General features: G+C 42.3%; 1 protein-coding gene across 1 annotated transcript in view; it reads right to left on the bottom strand.

Moving 5' to 3' along the window:
- The window catches only part of LOC308100673 (myoferlin-like), a 60,920-nt gene extending 47,099 nt beyond the window's left edge, over positions 1-13,821 (bottom strand). The window contains exon 1 of the mRNA XM_080449739.1: positions 13,686-13,821. The gene's annotated coding sequence lies outside the window, so the exon portion shown is untranslated. The remainder of the gene's footprint in view (positions 1-13,685) is intronic.
- Between the last annotated feature and the right edge of the window lie 1,264 nt (positions 13,822-15,085).

The following is a 15,085-nucleotide window of genomic DNA, read 5'->3' as shown; positions in this document are numbered from 1 at the left end:
TCGCAACCCTGTTCATACTATATACTGTATGATGTCCAGTCGGCAACAGAGGCAAATATCAAACCTGCTAGATATCTAGAAACTCTGGAATGCATCGCCGAGCAGGCACTATTATTGTGGGTAGATCCTCTCACACAGCGACCAATATGTCGCCAATCAAAGCCCGATCTGCATCACACATATCGTTGCTCTTGGGCAGAAACCTAGGATGCAAAATATTTCCAAGCATTATCTTCATATTCATAATTAACAATGGGACCATAACAATTTCAGGTTAATTTGAGTCTAGGGTGGGAGGGATTTCAGTAAAGGTTTGGTATGATAGTGGTTGTATGCTGTATGATGAATTCTCTCCAACTCCCCACAACAGAGAGACATTTAAATAACCTGCAAACTGTAGCTATAGATAGCAAGTTACTACAGTAGGCGTGCACTTTGTGAAGCAAGCACCAGTGATGTGCCGACGTGCTAACGTGATGTGTGGTCAGTGAGCTGGGACTGGTGTAGCAGAATCAGCGGAGCTGTGTGGTTTGCTGTGATCGGTCTACTTTTGTGGGGACAGAGATAGAAGGAGACAAACAGAGATACAGGGAGACAAACAAACAGAGATACAGGGAGAAAAACAAACAGAGATACAGGGAGAAAAACAGATACAGAAAAACCCCGTTCTAGACAGCTGGCCCCTTCTGCGCCACACCATAATAACTCCAAAAATTCCAAAGCATTATAATTAATGATAAGAAGGAAGGTTTGGGTTCAGCATTGGAGGGATTCCAGTAAGAGTTTAGTATGATAATGGAGAGCTGCATGAGGAACTCTCTCAAACTCCCACAACAGAGATACAGTATATTATCTAAATAAGCTGTCACAATATAGCTTTGCATTGTTTAGTTTGGCAATAGAGGAAGACTCTACTGTAGTGTATTATTGTAGAGCTATTTGGAAGGAGCATTGTAAAAGGAATAAGTGTCAGAATTGCTTTGATAATTAGAACCAGTGAGTTCCACTGGCAAGACTGTAAAGTGACTAAAAGGCAGAAGAGAAAAAGCAGAAGGATTAGACCGGGAGCCAGGCCCAGCCCACAGGATGTTCTCTGCTAACTTTTCTTCACAATTATTTCCTGTTAGCATATACCTTGGGCCATCACAAGTTCATACTGAACACACTCGAGGCCGTTTGGTCTCAACATTTAATTATCAATATATGTGAATGGAAATGGGTTACATGGATACCTACACGCCTCCCCTGTACAGGCATATGCCAATCTCATGCAGTTTTTTCCACTATACTGCATCTGCAGACCACTATACTGCACCTGTAGACCACTCTAGTGCATCTGTAGACCACTGTAGTGCATCTGTAGACCACTGTAGTGCATCTGTAGACCACTGTAGTGCACATGTAGACCACTCTAATGCATCTGTAGACCACTATGCTGCATCTGTAGACCACTGTAGTGCATCTGTAGACCACTATACTGCATCTGTAGTGCATCTGTAGACCACTGTAGTGCATCCGTAGACCACTGTAGTGCATCTGTAGACCACTGTAGTGCATCTGTAGACCACTGTAGTGCATCTGTAGACCACTGTAGTGCATATGTAGACCACTATACTGCATCTGTAGACCACTGTAGTGCATATGTAGACCACTCTAGTGCATCTGTAGACCACTGTAGTGCATATGTAGACCACTATACTGCATCTGTAGACCACTGTAGTGCATATGTAGACCACTCTAGTACATCGGTAGACCACTGTAGTGCATCTGTAGACCACTGTAGTGCACATGTAGACCACTCTAATGCATCTGTAGACCACTATGCTGCATCTGTAGACCACTGTAGTGCATCTGTAGACCACTATACTGCATCTGTAGTGCATCTGTAGACCACTGTAGTGCATCCGTAGACCACTGTAGTGCATCTGTAGACCACTATACTGCATCTGTAGTGCATCTGTAGACCACTGTAGTGCATCCGTAGACCACTGTAGTGCATCTGTAGACCACTGTAGTGCATCTGTAGACCACTGTAGTGCATCTGTAGACCACTGTAGTGCATATGTAGACCACTATACTGCATCTGTAGACCACTGTAGTGCATATGTAGACCACTCTAGTACATCGGTAGACCACTGTAGTGCATCTGTAGACCACTGTAATGCATCTGTAGACCACTCTAGTGCATCTGTAGACCACTATAGTGCATCTGTAGACCACTGTAGTGCATATGTAGACCACTCTAGTGCATCTGTAGACCACTATACTGCATCTATAGACCACTGTAGTGCATCTGTAGACCACTTTAGTGCATCTGTAGACCACTATACTGCATCTGTAGACCACTGTAATGCATATGTAGACCACTATAGTGCATCTGTAGACCACTATACTGCATCTGTAGACCACTGTAGTGCATCTGTAGACCACTGTTGTGCATATGTAGACCACTCTAGTGCATCTGTAGACCACTGTAGTGCTTCTGTAGACCACTCTAGTGCATCTGTAGACCACTGTAGTGCATCTGTAGACCACTCTAGTGCATCTGTAGACCACTGTAGTGCATCTGTAGACCACTATACTGCATCTGTAGACCACTCTAGTGCATATGTAGACCACTCTAGTGCATCTGTAGACCACTATACTGCATCTGTAGACCACTGTAGTGCATCTGTAGACCACTCTAGTGCATCTGTAGACCACTCTAGTGCATCTGTAGACCACTGTTGTGATCTGTAGACCACTGTTGTGCATATGTAGACCACTGTAGTGCATCTGTAGACCACTGTAGTGCATCTGTAGACCACTCTAATGCATCTGTAGACCACTCTAGTGCATCTGTAGACCACTGTAGTGCATATGTAGATAACTCTAGTGTATCTGTAGACCACTCTAGTGCATCTGTAGACCACTGTAGTGCATCTGTAGACCACTGTTGTGATCTGTAGACCACTCTAGTGCATCTGTAGACCACTCTAGTACATATGTAGACCACTCTAGTGCATCTGTAGACCACTCTAGTGCATCTGTAGACCACTGTAGTGCATATGTAGACCACTCTTGTGCATCTGTAGACCACTCTAGTACATCTGTAGATCACTGTAGTGCATATGTAGACCACTCTAGTGCATCTGTAGACCACTATACTGCATCTGTAGACCACTCTAGTGCATCTGTAGACCACTCTAGTGCATCTGTAGACCACTGTTGTGATCTGTAGACCACTCTAGTGCATCTGTAGACCACTGTTGTGATCTGTAGACCACTCTAGTGCATCTGTAGACCACTATACTGCATCTGTAGACCACTATAGTGCATCTGTAGACCACTCTAGTACATCTGTAGACCACTGTTGTGATCTGTAGACCACTCTAGTGCATCTGTAGACCACTATACTGCATCTGTAGTGCATCTGTAGACCACTGTAGTGCATCCGTAGACCACTGTAGTGCATCTGTAGACCACTATACTGCATCTGTAGTGCATCTGTAGACCACTGTAGTGCATCCGTAGACCACTGTAGTGCATCTGTAGACCACTGTAGTGCATCTGTAGACCACTGTAGTGCATATGTAGACCACTATACTGCATCTGTAGACCACTGTAGTGCATATGTAGACCACTCTAGTGCATCTGTAGACCACTGTAGTGCATCTGTAGACCACTATACTGCATCTGTAGACCACTGTAGTGCATCTGTAGACCACTCTAGTGCATCTGTAGACCACTCTAGTGCATCTGTAGACCACTGTTGTGATCTGTAGACCACTGTAGTGCATCTGTAGACCACTGTAGTGCATCTGTAGACCACTCTAATGCATCTGTAGACCACTCTAGTGCATCTGTAGACCACTGTAGTGCATATGTAGATAACTCTAGTGTATCTGTAGACCACTCTAGTGCATCTGTAGACCACTGTAGTGCATCTTTAGACCACTGTTGTGATCTGTAGACCACTCTAGTGCATCTGTAGACCACTCTAGTACATATGTAGACCACTCTAGTGCATCTGTAGACCACTCTAGTGCATCTGTAGACCACTGTAGTGCATATGTAGACCACTCTTGTGCATCTGTAGACCACTCTAGTGCATCTGTAGATCACTGTAGTGCATATGTAGACCACTCTAGTGCATCTGTAGACCACTATACTGCATCTGTAGACCACTCTAGTGCATCTGTAGACCACTGTTGTGATCTGTAGACCACTCTAGTGCATCTGTAGACCACTATACTGCATCTGTAGACCACTATAGTGCATCTGTAGACCACTCTAGTACATCTGTAGACCACTGTTGTGATCTGTAGACCACTCTAGTGCATCTGTAGACCACTATACTGCATCTGTAGTGCATCTGTAGACCACTGTAGTGCATCCGTAGACCACTGTAGTGCATCTGTAGACCACTATACTGCATCTGTAGTGCATCTGTAGACCACTGTAGTGCATCCGTAGACCACTGTAGTGCATCTGTAGACCACTGTAGTGCATCTGTAGACCACTGTAGTGCATATGTAGACCACTATACTGCATCTGTAGACCACTGTAGTGCATATGTAGACCACTCTAGTGCATCTGTAGACCACTGTAGTGCATCTGTAGACCACTGTAGTGCATATGTAGACCACTCTAGTACATCGGTAGACCACTGTAGTGCATCTGTAGACCACTGTAATGCATCTGTAGACCACTCTAGTGCATCTGTAGACCACTATAGTGCATCTGTAGACCACTGTAGTGCATATGTAGACCACTCTAGTGCATCTGTAGACCACTATACTGCATCTATAGACCACTCTAGTGCATCTGTAGACCACTCTAGTGCATCTGTAGACCACTATACTGCATCTGTAAACCACTGTAATGCATATGTAGACCACTATAGTGCATATGTAGACCACTATACTGCATCTGTAGACCACTGTAGTGCATCTGTAGACCACTGTTGTGATCTGTAGACCACTGTTGTGCATATGTAGACCACTCTAGTGCATCTGTAGACATTGTACATTGACCACTGTACTGTATCCATAGACCACATCTGAGTTTAGATGCAGTAGCATCTCAACTCAACATAACTTAAAATGTATTTATAAAGCACATTTAACATGACATTTAACATGAGTGGGGGGCGGTCGCCGCGAAGACTCGGTAGATGCAGTACATTGGTCCACAGATGCACTACAGTGGTCTATAGATGCAGTACAGTGGTCTACAGATGCACTAGAGTGGTCTACAGAAGCACTACAGTGGTCTCATACAGCTATAGATGCAGTACAGTGGTCTCATACAGCTATAGATGCAGTACAGTGGTCTCATACAGCAATAGATAAAGTACAGTGGTCTCATACAGCTATAGATACAGTAAAGTGGAATAGGCGGAAATTACACATTTGTACTGCATGCAGAAAACTGCATGGTTCTTGCCCAAAACTGCATGAGATTGGCATACATGTGGCATGTCTGTACAGGGGAGGCTTGCAGGTATCCATGTAACCCATTACCATTTACATATATTGAGGTGACAGCTCAAGGGACCATTTGGAAAATGGTGATGGCCGTTTTTCCCTCGCCAAAATGTTGTCTAACTTTGAATCATTGGGTATTTATCCCCCTTCCCGACAAGGTTTCGGTTGACCATACATATAGTCTCCGTCTATAAGGGTGGTGGTGAGTGAAGGTTTCTGTTGAGACGCACGCGCGTAGAACCAGTTGACACCAGGCAGTATCACACGACAAGCTCTCTAAAGTTTAATACACACATAGAGAATATATACAGTATTGCAAATGCACAGTGGATACATGACGTGATCGTAAGATATGGAACAAGGAAAAGAACAGAATGGATAGGAATAGAACATACATCTTGTATCACTGTGCACAGACGTCAGTCTCTCTGATAAAGTAGTTGATGATCATCGTATCACGGATAACAATGGCCCCGATTCACTAAGCGATTTACGACATATTTTGTACTTACCGGCATTTAAGACACATCCTAAACCTGCAGTCAGATTCATTAATGTTTTTTGGTCTGTGTTTTGAGCGTGAGGTTCGCACGTTCTCAAGTCAGCCCCGAGGCTGTCTTACCAGGGCTATTCTTCATGCCAAAATCAGTTACAACAGTGGCAAACCTCAAATAAAATATGTATGTGGTCAACTTTTGTCAACACATATATACATATATATATATAAAAATAAAAATAAACTATGTATTGCTTGTAGCCTATGCATAATATAGACATGATGTAGATTCCACCGCTTTGTATTTATTTTCTAGGCTATCAGTTGCATTTAGAGCTGAATTATTAGGTCCCTCAGCCTGTTTGCCAGTGTCGGCCAAGCGGGCCATCTCAGCTAAAGTGTCACGTAATAATGAAAATCGGCTATGATGCCATAATGTCACTGCAGAGGCACAGACGCACCTCCAGTGTCCGCTCCGCGGTATTAATTTATAATACTGTAGGCTAGGCTACTGTATATTGATCACATGAACACCACACACAATAACCTAATGCATCTTGCAACTAGTTTATGAAAGCTGTGTCCAGAAGATCCATTCTCCATTCCGACGTAGGACAGTGATATATTAATCCAAAATTAACTAATTTAATCAATAAGTAATCAATAAGCTCTGGTCCATAATCGGATAGCAGCGTTCCACTTGTATGCCCTGGATTTATTTTCAACATCATCTTTTTACCTCGGTAAACGTGAGCAATGTTCAGTAGAAAAGGCTTATAAAATATCCTTTCCATGTTATTAGTCTATTATTTGCTGCCGGGGTTAAACCTTGTAATCATTACACATTACGTTCAGCTGATCCATCGTGCAATAGTGGGACTCGCTTCCAGACAGATCAGAATGATGTTCAAGTTCTCTGTCAGTGTCAAGGCAATGCGGCCAGTGGTGGACAGTAACAGAGTAAATGTACTTGAGTACTGTACTTAAGTACAGATTCTGAGTATCTGTACTTTACTTGGGTATAAGATTTCTTTTATACTTATTACTCTTACTTGAGTACATTTCCAAGACAAATATTTTACTTTTACTCGAGTACATTTCTTGGAAGGCTGTAAAGTACTGAGTACTTTTAGGTTGGCTGTTTCTTTTTTCTCCCCTAAAATGTAATTGGCCACACTTCTGCTCTCACCCTAGTCGTGTTTCTGGCTTCCCCCTCTGCTCGCCTCTTTGTTACATATATGGGTGTATAGGAGTACAAGTATTAGTTCTGGTTTCTCAGTCATTTCTATTTTTGTTTGTGTTTCTGTTAATACAATTTAACTTATGCATTTTGGGCGGTTATGTTTTGTCTACCTGCTCTTCTATTGAGACATTTAGACCGTGTCAAAGGTCATGTCTCACCTAGCCACAGGATCTGACATGAATTTTGGCCAGATGTGTTAGTATAGGAAATCAGAGGTTGTTTGTGTGGAGACTAAGCAAGTCGACTTGTCTCTGTGCCATCTTGTTTTGACAGGGTGAAGATCGCCGCTGTGCATGTCGGCGTCATTTTGTTTTGACAAGGTGAAGTTAACGGTTGTGTGTGTGGGTAAATATGAAACATCCTCTGCTCTCATGAGAGCAGAGGATGTGGTCACAAAGAAGGCTGTATGTCTAGCACATGTCTAGCACTGAGAAATGACCTAACCACATGCCTTGCAAACAACACCTTCCTCTCTGCAACCACCATGTCTGCAGGCATGGATGCCGATTTATGTTGGGTGGGTAGGGTACTCAACAACAAGTCACACACACATCAATCAAGTTTTAACCCCTTAATCAGAAATACCTGATGAATGTCAGTTGGCAATAAAATACTTTTTTTGCAGTAAGTGAAGACAGTGTGCATGATCACCATTCTCCTGCCTCATGCACTGGCTGCCTGCTCCTACGCACCTGTCCTAGTGTGCAAAAGGACCTTTAGTTTTTTTTTACTACATTTCAAGTCATACAATTTGATTATTGGCTGATGATGAAACCATAACTGGCATAATGACTCTACAGGGAGAGAGTTTGAATGACAGAAATCTGTTCACAATAACACACGGTATCAGAGCGGGTATACATCATGCATCCTGTCCACGTTACAAAGCATCACACAATTGTCATCCGACCGACACATTTTCTGTGGGTGCTCGGGCTCCCCGGCACCCACAGGATTGGCACCAAAGTCTGCAGGTCTCTGCAAAACATACACTGAACAGAGAGAATGTTCTGTTTCTATGTCAACTGTATGCATGCAGAATGAGCATTTCTTTTTTAGAACAGATGGCCTCAGTTTAAAGTTAGCCCCATGTCCTAATCTTTGAAGCTGAATGTTATGACAAAAAGGTCACAGTTGATGGCCCTGGATCTGAGAATTTGTACCAAATAGATTTTCTTTATCACCAAAGTACATTAAAATTTGAAATATAATTAATGTGATCTGAGTGCAGCTTTGTCAGCGATGTGTCACTCATGTGTGACTCCTGTTATTTCCTCATGAGAAAATAATAATCTTTTGAGGCACTGGGGTTCACGCTGGTCCCGAGGAAGACTAAGCTAGTAACTCCCATCATGATTACTGACATCGACATCGCCGAGTCTCGGACACAGCAGAGTATGTAAGGGAACTACTACTGGCAGTAGAAATGGAGTGCAGGAAGATCGGCCTCAAGCTCAATGCCAAGAAAACTAAAGTATCTGTATTTAACACAGAGGACATCATTGCCACTGCCGACGGGACAGTGCTCGAGGTAGTCAAGGACTTCAAAGGACTTTTACTTTTACTTTTAGCTGTACTTTAAGTATTTTTAAAAGCATGTACTTTTGAATACTTAAGTATATTTAAAAGCAATTACTTTTTTACTCTTACTTGAGTAACATTTTGACTGAGCTACTTTTACTTGTAGTGGAGTAAAATTTGACCAGTCGTATCTGTACTCTTACTCAAGTACTGGGGTTGAGTCCTTCGTCCACCTCTGAATGCGGCCGACATCTGTAAGTTTGGACGAGACCTTAAACTCCTGCAGCACCGGTGTTGTCAGATTTTGTGAGAGAAATAAGCAACCAGGTCTATGAAAATAAGCCCAAAAGAAGCTAGCCATATGAGAACTGTAAACCTATACTGTATACATTGAAATGATATACTGTATACATTGGAGATAGCCGATCTGCAAGCCAATCTACAAGCTCACAGCGCTTCGTGATGCGATGCGTTGTGAGCTTGTAGATCTGCTATTTAAAAAAAAAACTTGGGGGTCCATGACATAAAAATATTTGAGAACCACTGGTTAAAATAATTGAACAATTGTGAGGCAGGCCCAAATAATGAAACAAGCCCAAAAAAACGCACCCCACAGCTGCCAATATTTACAAGCAACTTTACAGAAACATAAGCCCAAATTCGCTTATAATAAGCGGACATGGCAACACTGTTCAGTATGGTGACGTTGAAGTTGGATGCTGTTGGATGCAGCCTTCCAGATTAATCATGTCCTACACCTGGTCATACGCACGTCTCAGGGATATACGAACCCCTTTGAGAATTGCACGTCAGTTTGTGAGTACCAAAAATACGACCTCCTTTATTTTACTTTATTTACCCCATATTTACGACCAGCTTAGTGAATTAGGGCCATATGCTTACGTAGATGCACGTGCGTGCTGAGTCAAGCAGATGAAAGTCATAAATCATGACAGTTCCCTTCTTTGTTTACAAATACTTTTGTAAACATCATGATACAGTTCAGATTACATAATGACAATAAATATAACATAATTTTTAAAAAAATGTACAGGGTCCACACTGTCCCTGTATGCTGTAGGAAACAAACACAAACAGCTTAGTATAGTACTAAAGTGCTAGATTTAGACAACAGGAAAGACTCTGTTATGCTGCAGGAAACACGCTGCAGGCTCATGTAGATTTACTTGACCACAGTCATAAACACTCTGCTGCTGTAGAACTAATCTACAGGCTTATACGGTACACTACCATATGCTGCTTGTAACACGAAGCAGTCTTATCGGTTTACATTCCTAGTAGGCACAGACTCTCATAACAAAGCTTGTAATGTCACGATCTGGTGGTGTGGTGAGGACCCAAATGCAGACAGCCAGATAGAATAATGTTCAATACCCAAGAATGGGATTTTGAGGCAGGGAAGAAAGGGGGGCAGAAAACCCCCTGGAGCATTCTTCCACTGCCGAACAGGAACGCTGGCCTTGGGACTAGAATAGAGTCCAAACGTGCTGGAGAATAATCATCTTTGTTGTTATTTGTCAAGCGGACAGTATTATTTTTTTCTTTTCTGGGGATGTTGTAGGTCATATTTAGAAATACAATGGTAGCAAGCACCAGAATCCTATTTTGCTACTTACCCCTATGTGTCAGGATACTCCATGCCAAATTTCATATGTGTAAGACAATTTCATTTTAGTAAATTAATATTGCAATTAACATAATTTCGCCAGAGACATGTACCAAAAAAGGGATTTTGGGGCCCCTGAGACCAAACGGCCCAGAGTTGGGGGTGTTCAGTATGAACTTGTGATGGCCCAAGGTATATGCTAACAGGAAATAAGAGTGAAAAAAAGTTAGCAGAGAACATCCTGAGGGCTGGGCCTGGCTCCCGGTCTAGAAACAATGAGTGTGAGCCACAGGCATGTGCTGGGCGTTACGTGCCCTTATGAGAGGTGGACACATACAGACACGAGAAAGACTGGATGCAGTGGAAGGGATGCATAACACAACATGTACACTCATATACTAATGAGTACAGTGACAGTCTATTAGTTCTCTCAAACATAAGACACACACACAAACTGTACACAAAACACATCTGGACAAAAAGGGTTGACATTAACTTTTTTTACAGCAAGTATGAGTGGTCACATTCCTGATGAGGCAACCCCTCTTCCCTGGTTCAAATCTCCTGCCGAGCCAATCAAATGAAGTTATGGGAAACTGCACCGGGTATGCCACCTTCTGGAAACCCGGGACTAATTATGCACAGACCCTATTCATTATCTTAATCGCATTGCAGACATGGGAAAAAAAGCCATGGTCAAAAAAGTTAATATTATATTATAATAAAGTAAAATTGTCTAGATTCAACCCTAAGCCTTTATTAGAGCATATCTAAATATGTGTGGTATAATACTGCAGTTGAAAAACATGTTTTGCTCCTCCATGTCTGAAAAACAGGCCAGCAAGTGGAGCTTACTATGTCACGTGCTTGGGTTGTGTGTGTGTGTGTGTCTCTGTCCGTGTGTGTCTCCTGTGTTCACGCTCTCATTGGCTCGCGCCCCCATGTGACTCGAAACTCCGTGCTGAAATGCCAGCAGCTGCACTGCCTGTATACAGCCGCCAGAGTGCGGCAGAGTGCACTACTACAGTGTGGTTGAAATATAGCAGCCACAGTCAATCTGCGTTCGCTTCCAGCGTTCGCGCGTCTTACTTGTAATAACACATAGTGCCCCATGGGCACATGGCTACCGTTACCTAGCCTGTCATGGCCAGACTAATCTCACTTCATAGATATTAGTCTGGAGTCTCTGTGTGGAACCTGCATTTCTGAGGGGCAAATAAAAAAAATGCCTCTGGTGATCCCTCAGAACTTTGGAGGGAGAGAAATACAATCTCTATCGAGAGGGGCCAGACCTGATCCGCCAAGGGCAATTTTGCAATGGCAGATTCGTCTGGAACCAGGCTAACCGTTACCTGTTAAGACCTGTGAAGCAGGACTAGCTCAAACAGTTTACAATAATAGGATATTAAGTTTATTTATATGTAAATCCTCAATCAAACCAAATCAGAGCCCAAAAAGCCAACCTCTTAAAGCCGGTTGAGCCACTTCAGACAGACTGTATGCTTGCTGGCATCACAGATTAGAGTTCAGGTTTTCTGTGTAATAATTGTCTCCTCCAGGCCGAAAGGCATGGCGAGAGAGTATGTTTTGCCCCCTGTCCGTCCGTCCGTCCGTCCGTCCGTGTGTGTGTCCGTCCTTCTGTCTGCGAGCAGCTAATCTCCGCCACCGTTGACCCGGTCGCGTGAAACTGTGCACACACACTCCCTGGATGCCACAGCAGAACCTCTAGCCCACATTTTTCAGATCAGCCTGTCATAGCGCCACCATGAGGCCAACTTTTGCTAAACACATTTTTTGATATTACTCCTACAGATTTTGTCCAAAAAACACGCAAATCGGTACACAGTATCTCCATCGCCATGTGATCAACACGGATCTGTCTGATTTTCCATATGCCATCCTGATTGGCTAAAATTGGCTTCCAAAGTTTGCGGGATTGGTTCATTTTGAACAAAATGTCTCAAATAATGAACGCAGCATGCGATTTTCGTGAAATTTTCCACGTAGATTCCCACTTGGCCCAGGAAGAAATGCCACTTGAAAACGTTCAAATCAGCCTCATGGTGGCGCTATAACAGGCCGATTCACGTTTTTAGCTATAACTGCACCGATCTGCGTGAAACTTTGCACGCACACTCCCTAGAAGCCAAGGAAAAACATTTGCCCTGCATTTTTCACATATGCCTTTTAGAGCGCCACCAGGAGGCTGAGTTTTGTAAAACACATTTTTTGCTCTTACTCCTTCAGATTCTGTCCAAAAATCACGCAAATCGGTACACAGTATCTCTATAGTCATGTCATCAAGATGGATGTGTGCGATATTTCATATTCCATCCTACTTGGCTAATATTGGCTTCCAAAGTTTGCAGGATAGGTCTGTTTTGAACAAAATTCCTCAAATCATGAACGCAGTGTGCAATTTTCGTGAAATTTTGCATGCACATTCCCACTAGGCCGAGGAAGAAATGCCGCCCTTTTCACATTGGCCTATTATAGCGCCACCAGGAGGCCACAATAATCTACCTGACCTGGTGGAGACTTGTGCTCCGAGGAGCACTTTTTCTAGTTCCTCTTGTTTCAAACTGGGCATGAGAGAGAGAGAGAGAGTAGTTCACCTTGTTGATTTATACTTGTTGATTGCATTCTTCAAGTGTATGAGTAACAAAGCTGAGGTTTCTCTACAAAGCCATGATGTAATGTTACTACAATGTCACAAAAAGTAAAGCTGATGTTTTAGATTTTCAAGTGTGAATGCAAATCATTTCACAGAAATAAAAAGCATAGGCTGTCATACAGAACTATAAGTACAAGAGATATGTCTGTTTACATCTAGACCATTGGTTCACAAAGTGGGGTCTGGGGACCCCCAGGGGTCCTTGGAGGGGTACCAGGGGGTCCCCAGCAAAAGTAGTTAATATAGCGTGATTATTTTATACTTTGGTCATTAAAAAATAGCAGATATACAAGCTCAGGGGCGGCCATAGCTGAGTGGTTAGTGAGCCCGCCTAGGGAGCCAGAGGCCCTGGTTGCCCCAGGTACGTTTCCAGGTCACGCCAGCATATGTGTCGATGAAATGAAATTTGTCCCTGAGCAAGACTCTTAACCCCTAATTGCTCACAGGCCCTCATTGGAAACAAGCCCGCAAGGACTTTCATGAACGTCCTGTTAAAAGGAATTATCCTTATCCATAGTGCGGCACCGAGTGCCGCGCTATGAGCTTGTAGATCTGCTATTTTTGAAAAAACGCAGCCCAATACATATCATTTTGGGGGTCCTCGACATGAAAAAGTTTGAAAACCACTGATCTAGAGTATACACACGATGTCTCACCTTTAAACACAACCGTAGCAATTGGATCAGGCTCTCCAAGCCTCTTCTTGGGGATGCCCTGGGCAGACTCCACCACCACACTCAGCATATACGTTTTGGTCAGATTCTTAGAATCGCACCATAATCCTCCAAAAAGAAAAACAACTGCGCTGCAGGAGGCATGAAGCCATGTGAAACCAAGATGATATATATGAGAGAGAGAGAGAGAGAGAGAGAGAGAGAGAGAGAGAGAGAGAGAGAGAGAGAGAGAGAGATCTTCGAGCCACGACCACATCATATCTTGAACAATATCGCCACTGTGTGTTTATTATAAGAATCTGACGAAGACGTTTGCTTCGACAAGTCTACAGATATAAAACAAACACTCAGTGGTGGGAAAAGTAGCCTACTAATAGAAAAAAAATAATACATAAAAATTTTGACAAAACTACTTATAGCAGCTTTAAGTAAAAGTGTCAATATTTTTTACAAGTCCGGAATTCAAAATTTACTTGAGTAAAGTACAAAAGTATTGGTATCAAATGTACTGTAGGCCCTACTTAAAGTACGAAAAAAGTAGAAAGTTGCCTACTCATTATGCAGAATGTCCCACAAGTATATACTAATCTTTTGAAAATAGCAGATTTAAGCTCACAATGCGTCAAATGGCCGAAATATATAGGGAAGTGGTTAATATATATATTTTTGCAATAATAATCAAAATCTACAAAGTAGCTATAACTCAAGTTTTCAAGTAATTTTAGTGGAGTAAAAGTACAATATTTTCGTCTGAGACGTAGTGGAGTAAAAGTAAAAGTACTGAAAATTGGAAATACTCCACATAGAGAAATACCTAAAAATTGAACAGTACTTGAGTAAATGTACTTAGTTACTCCACACCACTGAAAACACTAACGTTTAAAACTATGTACTATAGGCTATGTATTTTAATCCGTTTCTTAGGTCATGATCAGCAGAATTAAATAACACATAAACGTCTAGCCATGGTTCACAACGCTTGTATGACAGTTTCAGGGCTAATAAACGTCAGTTTAGGTTAATTGAATTTGACTTCTTTGCCTTTGTTTTGATTTCATGCAACATTCGTCTGCTATACGTCTTTATAGGTTATTGCCAGTGGTGTAATAAGTACATTTACTCAAGTACTGTACTTAAGTAAAATTTGTAGGTACATTACTGGAGTATTTCAATAATTGTCTATATACTTTTACTTCTACTCCACTACATCTCAGGGGCAAATATTTTACTTTTATTCCACTAATTTTTTTTTTTTGAAAACTGTAGTTACTTTGTAGTAGCCTACTTTGCACATTATTATTAGGCCTACATTATAAAACAAAACATACATTAACCACTTTATCCATAGTTTATACCGAGGTGATCTACAAGCTCACAATGCA

This window comes from Gymnoscopelus braueri (genome assembly GCF_963280865.1).
Source record: "Gymnoscopelus braueri genome assembly, chromosome: 14".
NCBI classification, from domain to species: domain Eukaryota; kingdom Metazoa; phylum Chordata; class Actinopteri; order Myctophiformes; family Myctophidae; genus Gymnoscopelus; species Gymnoscopelus braueri.
Note: the sequence above shows the minus strand (reverse complement) of the source record. Positions and strands in the feature narration are given on the sequence as shown.